Here is a 15,581-nt window from a genome sequence, read left to right as displayed (position 1 = left end):
GCCAGAGGTCTCCGAGAGATCCCCAGGCAAGGCCCTACCGTCTCCCAGAAGCCTCCCCCGCAGCCACCCAGCCACTCCGGCTCTGTGATTACCCCTGGCCACGGTTGACCTCGGTCAGCCCTCCCCTGCCTCACCACCTGGCGATTTGCCTCATGTGGACCAAAGGCGCAAGGGGTTCCTGGAAGAGGAAAAGGGGGTATAGGTTCTGGAAAACAAAGGAGTAACGGACTCCTCTTGTAACTATGCCACAGCCAGGGTGGGCCTCCCCGACACTGGGTGGGATCCCCGTGGCTTGCTTATTAGGACTTCAAACACAGCACGTGGCCGTCAGAGCTGTTGAACTGTGGGATGCCCGGCTCCCACATGTCACGAGCTCCCGGTCCTTGAGACAGACACAGCCAGCCCTGAGACCCTGTCTGCTCCTCCAGGGACAGCCCCTCGCTGCTCCCCCGCCTCCTTCGAACCTCTACCAGTTTCTGGGTCTCCTCACCCAGCAGGTCCATAGGTGTCCCCGTTTCTGGGAAGTCTTATTTCACTGACCACCTGCTAGGAGCTCAGGCTTGTGCCAAACAGTGCAGAGGGGGAGGGAGGTGGGCGCTCGTGACAGAGAGGAGTCACAACCATCCTAAACAGCTCGCGTTCACGGAGCCTGTACCGCGTGCGGCCAGTGTTCTAAGCGTGTGCCTTATCTCAGTTACTCCGTGCAGCAAAGACGAGATAAGCAGTTTTATTCACGCCTATTTTCCAGATGAGAGCAATGAAGCTCTGAGAAGTTAAGTAACTTGTCTAAGGGCACCGGGTGGGTTACGCACCAGGATTTGACCCCAAACTCAGTGGCGCAGCACTCTGACCTCTGCTGCAGCCAAAATCTGGTGGAGCCAGGGCTCTAGTCTCTGGGAGTAAAGGAGGGGGCTGGGGGGCTGGGAGTCAGGTGGCCTGGGGGGGATGGGGAGGTGTTGAGAGCAGAAAACCTGTGAATGACATTTCAGTCTTTGGCGAGCTTGGCTATTGGTGACGTAAATGCCACAGCCCTTGACACGGGGTTTGGCACCAAATGGATTATGAGTTGGATAAACGGTGGAGGGTTGAAGGAACAAGCCCCATTTGCAGAGGAGCATCCACTGTGGATTCGTTCGATCAACTTTGATCGTAGACCTCGTGTGTCAGGTCTTATGCACACACATACCCACGGTTCCCCTGAGAGGACCTGGTCCGGTGTGGCTGGGGGCCGGACAAAGCCAGCAGGGAAGGGTGGGGGGCTCCAGTGCTGAGAAGCCAGAGGTGACACTGGGTCCAGACTGTGTGGGCCCAGGAGAGGAGCCAGGAGCATGAGGCGGCGGAACAGCTTGGTGAAGAGACCACTCTTACTGAGGTGGGCACATGGCCGTGTCCCCAGTGTCTGAGAACAAAGAGACACCACGGTCTCCATTTTACAGGCAACGGACAATCCAGGCTATGCAAGTGGTCTGACGGGACCAAGGGGCAGAAAGGACGGCAAACTCTTCAGAGGCCCCAGCACCCTCCCCAACACCTCGCTTAGAGGCAAAGTGAGGCCGTGTTGGCTGAAGGGGGAAAGTGTAAGTGTGGGAAGGAGGCTGGGAATCTGAGGCAGGCCCAGCCTTCCACCCTCACCCCTGAGTCCCCTTCCTCCGTGCCACCCCCTCTACCTGCCACCGTCCAGCTGTGACTTGTGTAAGAAAACTGAGTTATTGACGACCTCATATATGCCAGGCACTGGGCCACATCTTTTAACTAACAGTAAATGCCAGGTTTAGTAATGCCCAGCATGTCACAAGTCGCTCAGTAATTATTTACTGAATACATGGATGAAGCACAATCTTCACCTTACAGGCGAGGATGCTAACGGACACACGAGGAATTTGTTCAAAGTTGCACAGTCAGAAATTGGGGACTTGACATTGCTAGTGTTTCTTTACACTACCTAAGAGCAACTGTTTATGGAATACCTACTCTTTGGTGTGTTAGACACCGTGTGTAAATGGCCTCCCCTGCTCTACAACACCCCTCCAAGTAACTCAGACTGTTACCAGCTTACAGAGGAGAAAGCTGAGGCCCAGAGACGTAGAGTATCCTGTTCCAAATGACCAGCTCCTAAGGACAGAAAGGGGATCTGAATGGACACTTCATGCTTCCCACATGCTTCAAGGGGACCAAGGCAGGACCCCTGCGAGCAGAGACGTTGCCAGAGTGCAGATTTCCCTTGGTACAACAGATCAGGGCTCACCAGGGCTCACCAGGCTCACCAGGGCTCAGGCCCTGCCTCCCCCAGCTCAGCCCCTCAGGCCTCCGGAGCGGTAGGCAGGACTCCTAGAAGCAACCCCCCAACCAACCCTGTTCCCTGTGGCTCTGGGCCAAGGATGAGATGACCAGCAGAATATAGCTCCAGGTCCAAGGGAACCTTTCCCCTTCTCGTATCTCCAGCAGAGCCTGGAAGATGAGGCCTTCAGCCCAATACATGGCCACCCCTTTCTGGTCTGGGCTGAACTGGCGTTTGTTAGGGACTATAGGGTGTAGAAAAGGCTTCTGGGAGGAGGAGGGCTGGAGATGGAATGCATTTGCAATGGAGTAGAACTCAGGCAGCTGGAAAAGGGGGGGGGGGTTACAAAGATGTCTGGGGCGGCCGTTCAGTGGGCAGCAGAGAGAGACCTCGCTCCAGCAGAGGCCGTGTGTCGGCGCCATCTGGGAAAGATGCGACCGGCAGCAGCAAGGGATTAAGGGTCCCCTCACCCTCCTCAGAGCCAGGGCATCCTCCTGCCTGCGGAGAAGGACCCCAGCTTTCCCGTCTGGTCGGGCACCTGGAGAATAGATTTAGGAGGGCTCAGGGAAGCATTAGCAGGAGAGGCGCCCACGGCAGGGGCCGGCGTGAATGAATGGACAAGAGCAGCACGTGATGAGCACGTCGGTAGGTAACACGCTGAAGCCCCCGAAAGTCATCATATCCAACAGGTTAAGCATCCCTCCTGCAAAGCTCTCTCACCCAACCTTCCTTTCCCGCCAGGGCAGGGGTTGGGACGCGAGGGCCCCCTTGGCCGCTTCCGGGCCAACTAGCCGAGACCCTGAAGAGACCTGACTCTGCCCGCCTGCCTGCCCCGGAGGCCGGCTACACAGAGGAGCACGGCCACTGTCGACGCCCACGTGTCCCACTTCACCTGTCCCGGGCCGTGGCAGCCAAGGAGACCCAGGTGGGTGACCTCAGGCCCGTGCTGTCCATGCCCAGGCACCAAGCCTGATCAGATCTGACTCCCTGCCAGGAACACTCAAGCTCACACACCTGCCTGAGGCTCTCAGGTCCCTGCTCAGGCTGCTGTCCCTCCCATCCCCGCCGGATCACACGGACGGCAGGAGCTTCCCGCTGCGGGCAAGCACACGGTGGTGCAGACCCAGCAGGACGTCCCCCCCGCCGCCTGCCATCTTACAAGTGTCACAGAGCCGGTCTCCAGGCACCAGCTCACCTGCCATTTGCTGTGCCCCACCCACCTTCCACCCTCAAGAGGGCAACACAGGGCTGAGGTCACTACAGGCCACAGCCTATAGAGGAACAGTGGATAAAAGCCGGGGGATCCCAACTTCTACGAGGATTCTCTGGGGCCAGTGGTAGGGCCCTCCTAGGAGAGCTTTGTAGGGACAGAACCAAGCCCACTGATTATGGGAAGGGCCCCAGAGGAGGCTGTGACGTTTCGCACACTTTGGAGAGGTGGGGAAGGGAAGAAGTTCGCTGGTGACTCAGGAGTACGGGGGCCAAGACAGAACTCTGGCCCCTGCCCACAGCCTGCAGTCTTGCCACCATCTCTCTTTGCCCCCACGACTGACCGCTCCCTCCAGGGACGTTGTCGGGAGGTACGATCTGTCCCAGAGACCCAAGGTGAGCGTGGAGATTTCAATCCATAAAACTAGCAAACAAGAAAGGATGAGTCCCAGGAGTGATGAGCCCAGTGTTGGGCCTGTGTGGGGTGGAGATGAGCGGATGCATCCCTGTGATCCCAAGGGATGGGGCGGGGGGGGGGCGCAGAGGAGATCTCTGTGAGAGGAGCCAGGAGCATGAAGCAAGAGCTCACCCGGTGAAGAGGTGGCTTTAGGACAAGGTCCAGGGGTGCTCAGCCTAACACTCCTTTAATGGGTGGCACACCGCAGCGTCCCTGGACGAGATGCCAACACCTCTCAGGATCGGCTTCGCCCCAGATCTGGTGTGGCCAAGGGGAGGGATCTTGCGGGGGGGCCCCAGACATGGAATACAGTCTGGCCCACTCCCCAGCTGGTGTCCCCGGTTCCTGCCTTCCTCAGCGGAGAGCCCCATCCAGGCCTTCCCTCAGCCTTCCTCAGAGAGGGGCTCCTTGGGCGCAGGCTGGAAGCTGCAGAAGTGGGGGACGCTCTGAGAACCTCTCTAGCCCCCGGACCCCCGCTCGGGCCGAGCTGACCCCCACTCACTCTCCAGTTTCCCTGGGCATTTCTCTTCCTCTCATGCAGCACTTGCAAATTGGTGGCCTGAACACCTGTTTGGCTCCCCACACATAGTTTGGTTTGGTTCTGAAGAGGATTTTACATAAAAATACAGATTCCCAGGTTTCTTCGGGGTGGGGGGAAGTCCCGTCAATTTTGCTCTAAAGAAAATTGTCTTAAAAAAAACAAATGGGGGATCCCTGGGTGGCTCAGCGGTTTGGCGCCTGCCTTTGGCCCAGGGTGCGATCCTGGAGCCTGGGGATCGGGTCCCGCGTCGGGCTCCTGGCATGGAGCCTGCTTCTCCCTCCCTCTGCCTCTCTCTCTCTCTATGTCTATCATAAATAAATAAATCTTTAAAAAAAACAAAAAAAAACAAAAAACAAACGATCTGACAATAGTGGGCTGGTCTCCCACATGGAAACAGCAGAAGCAGAGCAACCAACCCCCTCCAGGTCCAGGTGGGGCGGGGGGCTCTCATGGCTCCCCACACTCCCCACGTCCCCACTACCTGGCCGGGTGGCGCTCAGTCATTTGCAGGGACTCCTTCAGGTGTGCAAGTCTGATTCCTCTGCTGCTCCCAGCTGCCCTCAGTGCATCTCTTACCATGCCCTCTCTTCCCCTGCCGTCCCAGAACATGCCCTAGATCCACCCTCATCACTGCACTGGGGTTTATGTCCCGCACACAGCTGTCTGCTCCAGCGGATTGCAAGCCCCTGGAGGGCAGGATCCACGCGCTCCGGGGAGTTGCCACAAGTACTTGGTGGATGTGCATTGAGTGGCTACGTCTCTCACTGATTCTCAGGCCCCCAACCGCCTTCCGTTGCCCACGTGGTTCCAACCTCTTCCCAGATCCAGAGTGGGGGTCATGACACCTACAATCTCTCCAAGGGGACGGGGTGTCCTTCCAGGTCTTGGTGGGGAGCAAAGGGTTGAGGAGGGCACTTTGCCTGACCCTCCTGCTCTTTGAGGTGGCCGACCTCGCTGGAAGTGCCAAGGCGCTCACCCAGCTTTTTTCTTTTTTAAGATCTTATTTATTTACTTAACAGAGAGTGCGCACAAGCAGGAGAAGCAGCAGAGGGAGAGGAAGAAGCAGACTCCCCACTGATCAGGGAGCCTGATGTGGGGCTCGATCCCAGGACCCCAATATCATGACCTGAGCCAAGGGCAGATGCTTAACCGACTGAGCCACCCCGGTGCCCCGATTTGTTTTTTAGTCTAGAGCATCTTAATAGGGCCGGAGGATGATTTTTGTACTTCTTAATAAGGAATCCTCAAATCAGATAGGATTTGTAGCTATTTCACCAATCCCCCAGAGCGCCAGTTACAGAAGCCTCCTCCTCTGACTTGCAGCATCCAGCCACCTCCAGCCAGTAGGCACCAGTAAGGTCTGAGCTGGGTTGGTCCTGCTTCCCTGGTCTCCTCAGACCTCTTCACACTGGGTAGGACCCCACCTGGATGCGGCTGTGGGAAGGCCCAGGGGCTGAGCTTTCTCCTGGAGGCAGCAGAGCACACCTAGCTCTGGTTGTCCCTCGGTGCTCCCGCACTCCCATCTGGTTATCAGGGAGCTCCAGGTTGGTAGTGAGAGCTCCCTTCATTATGGAAAAAGCAGCTTAATGTTCTAGAAACTCACTTTCCTCTCTTCCCCCTCCTCTCCCTGCCCTTATTTCTCCTCAATTCATCAGGTGCAAAGCAAGCATTGTCCAGTCATCCTTCACAAGGAAGATGACACTTCTCTGCTTTTTAAAGATGTGAGCTCCGGGCCATGGACACAGCAGTAGAGAACAGCTATATTGAGTGAACCGGTTTTTCATCGGAGTGCCCCAGTGATCGGTGGCATTCCTGGGATAATTGAATGAGATAAGGACTCAGCTGCTGGACAGGTTCGGTCTACATTCAGAGTTAGGGCTCAGGAAAAGGCCAGGGATAGGACTCACTCAGCCTAGTCTAAACATAAGGCTCAGTGAGTGACCAGGGTCGGGGCTCAGTGTGTGACCAGGGTCAGGGCTCAGTGTGTGATCAAGATTGAGGCTCAGTGTGTGACCAGGGTCAGGGCTGAGTACAGGACCAGGCTCAGGGCACAGTGTGTGACCAGGGTCAGGGCTCAGTGTGTGACCAGGGTTGGGGCTCAGTGTGTGACCAGGGTTGGGGCTCAGTGTGTGACCTGGGTCAAGGCTCAGTGTGTGACCAGGGTGAGGTCTCAGTGTGACCAGGATCAGGGCTCAGTGTGTGACCTGGGTCAGGGCTCAGTGTGTGCCCAGGGTCAGGGCTCAGTGTGTGATCAAGATTGGGGCTCAAAAAAAAAAAAAAAAAAAAGATTGGGGCTCAGTGTGTGACCAGGGTCAGGGCTGAGTACAGGACCAGGCTCAGGGCACAGTGTGTGACCAGGGTCAGGGCTCAGTGTGTGACTAGGGTTGGGGCTCAGTGTGACAGGGTCGGGGCTCAGTGTGTGTCCAGGGTTGGGGCTCAGTGTGGGACCAGGGTCGGGGCTCAGTGTGTGATCAAGATTGGGGCTCAGTGTGTGACTAGGGTTGGGGCTCAGTGTGTGACCTGGGTCAAGGCTCAGTGTGTGACCAGGGTGAGGTCTCAGTGTGACCAGGATCAGGGCTCAGTGTGTGACCTGGGTCAGGGCTCAGTGTGTGCCCAGGGTCAGGGCTCAGTGTGTGACCTAGGTCAGGGCTCAGTGTGTGATCAAGATTGGGGCTCAGTGTGTGACCAGGGTCAGGGCTCAGTGTGTGACTAGGGTCGGGGCTCAGTGTGACAGGGTTGGGGCTCAGTGTGTGACCAGGGTCGGGGCTCAGTGTGTGACCAGGGTCAGAACTCAGTGTGTGACCAGGGTCAGGGCTCAGTGTGTAACCAGGGTCGGGGCTCAGGGTATGGCCAGGGTCAGGACTCGGTATATTCTTTCTGACTCAGCTCCCCAATCTCTAGTGTAAGCCATTCCTTACCTACAGAATGCAAAACAACTTCTCCCTCTCCTGCCTTAAAACCTCTTAAGAAAAGAAGGAAAAGAGGAGGAAATGTCAGTGGCTCCTAGTGGCCCTTAGGATTACACAGCAGGACCCCGAGTCCCCCCACAGCCTGGTCCCCGCAGGCTTCAGCTCTCCTTGCCTCTCCCATCCACTCAGCCTCCAGTGAGGGCAGATGAGCAGCTTTCAGTCCCTCCAGTGCTCGACTCCCTCATGCCTCTGTGTTCTCTGGGGCCGCTTCCCTTCGTGGACTGACCCCTGCTTCTCCTCTGTCTTGCGTACTGGTTAGAACTCGGGCTTTAAAGTCCAGCACAGCTGGGTTCAGAGCCTGCCTTTAGCACTTGCTTGCTGTGGGACTTTGGGCAAATAGCTTAGCTTCATGGGATTACAGGGGACAGTTCAACAACCCCCGTGCATGGGCCAAGGTGACGCTTTCAGAGCGCGCCCACAGACAGGTTTTGAGGCATATTACTCATTGTCATCATCCATTATTCCCCACTGGCTGGCATGTTTGATCAACACTCGGCATCCCTTTCCTACCCCCTCCTCGTGGCCTTGCTGGACGTCTGTGGCTGGAAAGCTAAAAATGACACTTTCTGGGCCCCCTTGCAGCTGAGGCTCCGTGTCTGAGCTACGTTCCAGCAATTAGAGGCACTTTGGCAAGACTCGGAAGGCAGATTTGGAGGCTGTATGGCTGCTCTGGGCTGCTTTCGGCCTGCAGCCCAGTTGCGCAAATGCAGCAGCATTTCAGCATGAAGTCTTCAGAGTCAAGGGTGCAGAGAGGCGGGGGCACGATCCTGGTCCCCAGACCCACTGGTTCCAGTGATTCCTCCCCGCCCCCCACATCCTTTTGTTACTAAAACTGATGACCACAGTTTAGAGGCTTGAAATAACACAAATTAATTCTCTCTTATAGCTTTGGAGGTCGGAAGTCCAAAGTCAGTCTCGCTGGGTTAAAATCAAGGTCATCGGGCCCGCGTTCCTTCAGGAGCCGTAGAGGAGAATCGATTTCTAGGCTGTTCGCATTCCTTGGCTGATGGCCCCTTCCTCCACCTTCAAGCCAGCTTCTGTCATCCCATCTCCCTTTTTCCTCCTCTGACTCTGCTTCCTGCCTCCTTCTTCTATGAGGACTCTTGTGATTATATTGGGTCCATCTGGATAATCCAGCATAATCTTTCCATCTCAAGGTTCTTCACTTAATAACAACCACAAAGTCTCCCTTGCCATATAAAATAACACTCACGGGTTCAGGGAATCCGGCACCAGATCCAGCCCACCACAGTGCCTTTCTGATTGCGGCCAGGATGGCAGCGTGCTGGCCGGTCAGGTCTGTGCTGCTCTTGGAGCCATTCCTGGAAACCCAGCCTCAAGCCTGCTCCTTCAGCCCCTCCAGTGATTTTGTAAACACCCAATACCCTGTATTCAACCTCTTTCTGCTTAAAATGCCGTAGCTTCTGTTTCCTGCACCCAACCATGACTACAAACCAGTATCTTCCAAGACTCAGTTCATAGAGCACCATCTTTGGGAAGCCGCCTCCAATTCCTCCAGGGCTTCTTCCTCCTTCCTGTGGACCCCACAGCTCCTCCTACTTCAACTTTGTATAAATGTTATCTCCCCTCGTGGACCATGACTTCTCCATCGAACCAACCGTGGCTTGGGATCTACCGTAAAGGAAGGCCGCATAAGGAAACGAACCAGAGGCCATTGGCTGAGAGCAACTTCCTGCGTGTCGGCCCTCCAGAGGCGGGCAGGGGCGGGCATGCCCTGGGGAGGATGGGGATCAGCCAGAGAGGGCTGGGCTTCCCCGGGGCAGCCAGCAACACAGGGAGGAAAGCCAGGGATGGGAACACAATCTCAACCTCAAAAACCCTGGGGCTCCAAGGGGCAACAAACGGTCCTTTCAGATACAGAAGCAAGTCAGCAGGCACACATATGAAGCAGTACATTTGTCAGCTCCAGAGCTGGGACTTGGTGGCTCTGAATCCAGAAATGCAGAAATGATGATGTGTGATAGGAAGATCAGGTCTTGATACACAGGAGAGTGTGGAGGGTCATATCTAGAACATAACCAGTGAGCAGAGGACCAGTCTCCCTTCACCGGGGGCAGAAGAGGCAACAGGCCAGATGACGTCCCCAGTCCGTGGCAGGCCCTGACTCTCCCTTCCCTGGAGCAGTACAAGCAGGCCAGCCCCAGACCCCAGAAGGTTATGCCCATGCCTGAGTGTAAAGGAGTGTACATCCTTGAAAGTGTCAGACGCATGCAGCAAATTGGAGAAAAGTCTGTGTGCCACTACAGATAAGGTTAAGTATGAAGATAAGACACCAGAGGAAGAACAGCCTAGCAGAAGGCCACATCCACGGGTGGCCAAGAACCAAAGAGCTCAAGTTGGAAAACCCAAAATTTCTGCTCTGCCTCTGGCTGTTGTGTGCCATGACTGCGGGCAGCGCCTCTCACCGCTCTCCCCCCTCCTCCCAGTCCCCTCCATCTATAGAATGGGATCTGTAGGCTCCTTGCTGAAGGACTCTGTGAGCAAGGAAAACCATACCGAGCTGTGCCAAGCAAGGGGTCAGAGGGCAGAGGAGTGGGAGATGCAGGCCCTGGGCCATGGCAGGAAAGATGCTCCGGCCGGACAGAGAGTCCTGGAAGGCCTGAGGTGTCACTAATGAGCTCCCAACAGACGTGAGTGAGCTGAAGGAACCGGCCCTCCTCCATCCCGACACTCAGCACACTTCAAATTAATAATTAAAATGCTTCCTGTCAGATTCCATCCTGACACATAATTAGAGCAGCTCCCGGCTTTAGGCGATGGTGATGAAAACAGTTCTTGTTTGAAAGAGACTTTTCGGGGCGTGAACAGGGTGAGGATAGAACCCTTCTCTCCAAATGTCTCCATCAGGACCTCCCCTCCATTCCAGATAGATAAGGATAGAGGGAAGGGCAGGGGCGTAGGGACGGGTGTCCATGTCCCCATCTGTACGGGGGACAAGGTACATCAGGCTGATGTGGGAGGGCAACACAGGCATTTGTGCAAGAAAGAGGGCAGGCGAGGGCTCCTTAGAGTTTCAAAGGCCAGACAGACAAAACTGGAGGCCAGCTGCTGAATCCCATTCCCAACATATGCACACAAGGTGCTGCTATCCAATCTTTCCCCCTCTGGGGCTGCTGGGGAGTCGCTGAGCTCAGCCACCAGCTATTCAGAGGCAAGGTGCCCCTGGCCGCACCCCACCAACCCATGGCATCCATCACTCCCTTCTAGAGCACAGCCCTTCCCCACTCCTATCAACAAAATGGGGCACAGATCCAGGAGTGCCACCTTCTGGGCTTCTCAGACCCCTAGGAGCAGAGCCCAAGGGTGCTGTCATGGCTCCAGAGAAACCATGGTTTCAAGCTCCTCCCTTGTCAGTTCTTCCAAGAGCCTCCTCCAGTCTCCTTCTTCCCTTGACCCATTTCTCCACATTCCAGATTCTGGTCCCCGAGCCCTATCAAACTGTCTCAGCTCCACACCTGCCACCAGGTCAGGCCCCCCAAGAGAGGGAAGGATCCCCACTGCTTAGCTCATTAAAAGACAGCCCTTTACCCTGGTGGGCCTGTCCTCAGAAGCTTGGGACTCGGAGCTCATGCCAAAGCTACCTATTAGAAGAAGAAAATAATTTTAAAGCAATGTTGTGTTACTTCATTGAAGTTGCCTTCATAAATATTTTAAAGGCGTTTATTAGGAAAAATACAGGATTGAGGAAAGGAGGCTGCTGAGGCCGGGAGGAGAGATGCCCCAAAAGGTCTCGGCTGCTGCTGCTGCCACCACCAATGAAACATGTACTCCTCCCAGAGGGGCTTGCCTGTGGGGGCTGCAAAGAGAATTCCACTCTGTTGGGCAGCTCTACTCCCTGCAAGGGATACCATGTTCTTATCCTCAGATTGAACCCCATAGGGCTATATAGCAGAATCCCTATGGACACAGTGCTGAGCTGGGGACAAAGGCCTCCCGGATTCTCCTCTGAGCTTTGCTTCCAGTTTCTGGTCAATAGCTCCCCGCTTCTGAGCTCAACAGGACAGTGGAGAGGAGGCTGAGGGTCCCTTCTTGGGCAGGCTGATGTACCAGATTGTGGATGCTGTCCTTTGCCCTCCTCCCCATCCTCCCTCACCTCCTCCTCCCCCCACCTCACCCACGCACTCCCACCAGCCAGGGCCAAGTCAGAGCAGGTGCAGCAGAGCCAGAGCAGGTGCACAGGGTTGGACTACCACCCCCAGGAGCATCTTGGCATGGCTCACCCCACTCCAGCAGGCTGAGAGAGCACTGGCCAGGGTCTGGGGAGGGGGTAGGAATGGTATCTGCCTGTTGCCCCATCATCCCTCTGGTGGGGGTGAGCAGGAATGGAGGCGCCATGGATGCCTCTGATGCAGCTCCTCTCCTTGGGAAAGAGCTTCTTTTCTCCCCCAAGCCAAAGCCAACAAACCAATTAAACCCTGAGAAAGCAGGATCGATCTGCAGGCCAAGGGATTACATTGATCTGCAATGCTGGTATCCAGGGGGGCCGTGGCTGCTTCTCTCTCGCACCTGGGGCTCCTTCAACTGCCATCTTCGGCTGAGCAATGAGCAATCCTCCCCACCCCCATCTCCACCCTCCTCCACCCTGTCTGACTGTCTGTCCCCTCTCCTTTGTCTGCACTGAGCCCAGTGCCATCTGCTCAGAGTCTTCCTTTCACACTAAGTGCAGGTGAGGCGGCCCCGCGAAGCCTCTGTCCTGCGGGTGATCTGTCTCCATCTCAGTCACCCAGGGAAGGAGGGTGCTACTTACTCTTGGCCCTATTTTACAGACACCACTGCAAGGACGCAGAGCACTTTGTACCCAGCTCCCCAAGAGCTAGCAGATAGTATTTTCTACACCGAACCTGGGAGTGGGCAAAGGGAGTTTAGGGAACCTTCTCTGGTAAATAACAAAGAGAGAGAGACAGACAGACAGAGAGAGAGAGAGAGAGAGAGAGAGAGAGAGAGAATGACTTGCAATTACCATATCAATTGTTTCTGGGTAAATAGGTACTTCTAAGAGATTTTTAAAATAGATTATTCCTTTAAATAGGTTAATCACCCCTTGGCAGCCTCACTTATATTACTCATTCCCCGGGAAATTCTTTTTTCAGGGATGATGCAGAAGCAAACTCCAGGCTCCTCCCTTCCCTTCAGATTGATGTGGTCTGGGTGCTGGCCGGCCTGCAACCCCCAGGGTCTGCTCCGTGCCCAGGGCTGAGTGGGGGGCCACAGGCCTGCTCTGCGGAGAAGGGGATGGACTCCCGGGGAAGGGTGAAGGAGCCGGTGCCTTCCCTAGCAGTGAACCCCCAGGGCAGCCCGAGGTGAGGGGGGATGCCGGAGGAGTGTGTAGGATCTGCGCAGGTGGAGGGGACAGAGGGCGGACCCGGTGGGAGTCGGGGAGCCGCAGCAAAGGCTGGTAAATAGGGTTGAATGTGGTGCGCGCCACTTCGGCCACTCTGCCCATCATCTCTGTCCCCTTCTCCCTCGTCGCCCGCCCTCCAGACACAGCCGAATGCACCCCTCTCTCAGCAGAGCCCCTTCTACACACGCCTTAGGTCTGGGGTCCCTGGCTGCCAGCGTTCTCTTGTTGCACTGAGCCAGATCCTCCCAGCCGCAGCGGCAGGCGGACACCCGGAAGGGCGGCGGAGACAGAGCCACCAAGGAAATCAGCGCCCCAGCCGTGTCACCCAGGCCCTTAGCATGGTCCCCCAAGGAGGCCGAGCTCCATCTGCAGCCTGGCCCCCTCCGGGTTCCCGGAAGGTTCTCTGAAGGCGCAATCAGCGAGCACATGGACTTCAAAGCCATTATGAAAGCTAAAGGAAGAGAAAAATAGTGCTTTCATTCATTAGCAGGAAATTGCACTAAATTATCTTAGCAAATAAGGCAGTGTCAGGTCAGCGGCTGGCAGAGATGCACGTTGGCCCTTCCTCCAACCCCCCAAGAGTGGTGGTCGCACAACATGAGAGGCTCCCAACTCTGGGAAATGAACAAGGGGTAGTGGAAGGGGAGGTGGGAGGGGCGGTTGGGGTGACTGGGTGACGGGCACTGAGGGGGACACTTGGCTGGATGAGCACTGGGTGTTAAGCTATATGTTGGCAAATTGAACTCCAATAAAAAAAAATTAAAAAAGAAAAAAAAAAGAGTGGTGGTCGCATTGTGCAGGAAATACTTTGGAGAGGTTATTGAAACATGAGAGCAGGAAGGGAGCAGAATAAGGTGCAGACCAGGCACCCCCCGCCAAGAGCCTCATGGCCCAGAGAATTGTGGGACCAGGTAGGCCAACTTAGGAAGGACTAGAAGCCAGAGACCCCACAAGAAGTTGGTGGGGGGCAGTGGTAGAGGAAGGATGCGACATGGCTCCAGGCACTGGCTGGTCTGCAGTTCAGTAGAGGCTCGGGACCCCCTGGGGAGGAAGAGAGTCTGAGACACGAAGGGAAAGATGGGAAAGACGCAGGAGGAGTGCAGGGCTGCCTCTTTGAGCCTGGCACACCCTGAGGGCTGCAGGGAGCAGGACAGATGGTCTTTCCCTCCTGGAGAATGCGGCGCTGGAGGGAGAGAGGGAGGGAGCCGGAACCAGCCACCCAGCTGTACACATCTGGAGGCCTGGGGGCGATGGAGAGAGACGGGGGGGGGGGGGGGGGGGGGGGGGGGGGAAGGGAGGCAGTGGGAGGGGGAGGGGCCCCATTTCTTACCCTGAGCTGAAGGGTCTGAGCCTTCACGCATGGCATCCCGTCCTTCCTCACTCCCCCAGAGCCTGGGTGCCTGGTCTGACTGAGGGCAAGAACCCAGGGTTCCTGCTCACCCCTGGGCCCCACAACACAGAACCCCCCTTCTTCATCCACATAGGATCACAGATTCCCTCAACCTTCTTTGTACCTGTTTTTTCTGTGCTTCTTTTAGTGAGAAAACAAACACCCCTCGGTCTGATTCAGTGACTGCAGAGAACAGCTGGCTTGTCTCATGTGCCTGGTCTCAAAGGTCTCTGCTCACGATTTCCCTGTGAGCCCTATTTTGCATTAACTTGTAAGCCATGCTAGGGCCTCTGGGTCACACACATCAAATATTTAGCCATGATCTCAACCAATTGCATCAGAACTTCTAGGGATGGAGCCCAAGCACAAGTATCATTAAAAATCTCCCGAGTGATTCTAATGCGCAGGCAGGGTTAAGAACTATTGGACTAATGGAATCCGGAGTTGTATCACAAGAAGTATAGCGCTCAGGATCAAGGAGGTAAGAGAATAATCGATTATGAGATGAGATATTTTTGAGGCCAGAGCCTCCATCTGAAAGACAGTGACGAAACATGTCCAGAGGAGGGTGATGGGGGTGGAGAAATAATATCCACTGAGGGAGGTTGAGGAGAGGAGGCTTTGCTGCTCAGACACCAGGGAAAGGCCAGGAACAAAGGTCAGAGACGCTCTATCTCTGAGGGCTGGGATGTATCTGCCCCATGAGCCCCTGGTGTCCTGTGTCCTAACAAGCACCACCCGGTGGTGGTGAAATAGTCACCACTGCGAACAGGGGCAGGGACTGAAGAGAAGGCGGCCCAGAGCAGGGAGGGGAGGAGGAGCTGACCACAGGCCCCACCCACTCCTGAGTGGGGTGCACCCCTCAGGGCCCTTGAAGCCCAGCTGGGTATGGGAATTCCCAGCACCCTTCCTGCCCTGTCCAGAAGCCATCCTGCGAGCGGCCCTAAGTGTCCTTTGCTTGCTCGTTCTTGCTGCCACGGACACTGGCTAAGCAAACGACTGGCAACTCTACCAACATTGAAAGTAACAGGCCTGTGACCCCGAGATCCCGCTTCTGGGGCTCCCTCCTGTCAAAACGCAAGCACACACCTGCATTATTTGTATCCAAACGATAGGAACTGGAAAACATATTCTAGAAAGCAGTACCGTGAGATACTCCATAGCCATTCAAAAAGAAGGAGGGGTGTCCTTGAAAGAAGCGAGGCACACAATAGTATGGACTCGGGGTTCGATTTATATGAAATTCAAGAACAATCAAAACCAATCGAAATTCGGGCAGCCCGCGGTTTAGTGCCGCCTGCAGCCCAGGGCCTGATCCTGGGGTCCCGGGATCGAGTCCCACGTGGGGCTCCCTGCATGGAGCCTGCTTCTCCCT

The 15,581-nt window shown here is 55.8% G+C and overlaps 1 long non-coding RNA gene across 1 annotated transcript; it reads left to right on the top strand.

Moving 5' to 3' along the window:
• Positions 1-970: 970 nt before the first annotated feature.
• LOC125754056 (uncharacterized) lies at positions 971-13,514 on the top strand. The gene is made up of 4 exons (XR_007407329.1): positions 971-1,577; positions 2,758-2,923; positions 3,020-3,203; positions 8,341-13,514. It is a non-coding gene; the product is annotated as an uncharacterized LOC125754056 (long non-coding RNA).
• The last annotated feature ends 2,067 nt before the right edge of the window (positions 13,515-15,581 follow it).

Source organism: Canis lupus, chromosome 30, assembly GCF_003254725.2.
Source record: "Canis lupus dingo isolate Sandy chromosome 30, ASM325472v2, whole genome shotgun sequence".
Lineage (NCBI taxonomy): Eukaryota > Metazoa > Chordata > Mammalia > Carnivora > Canidae > Canis > Canis lupus.
The sequence above is the reverse complement of the archived record's forward strand: the minus strand, read 5'-3'. Positions and strand labels throughout refer to the sequence as shown.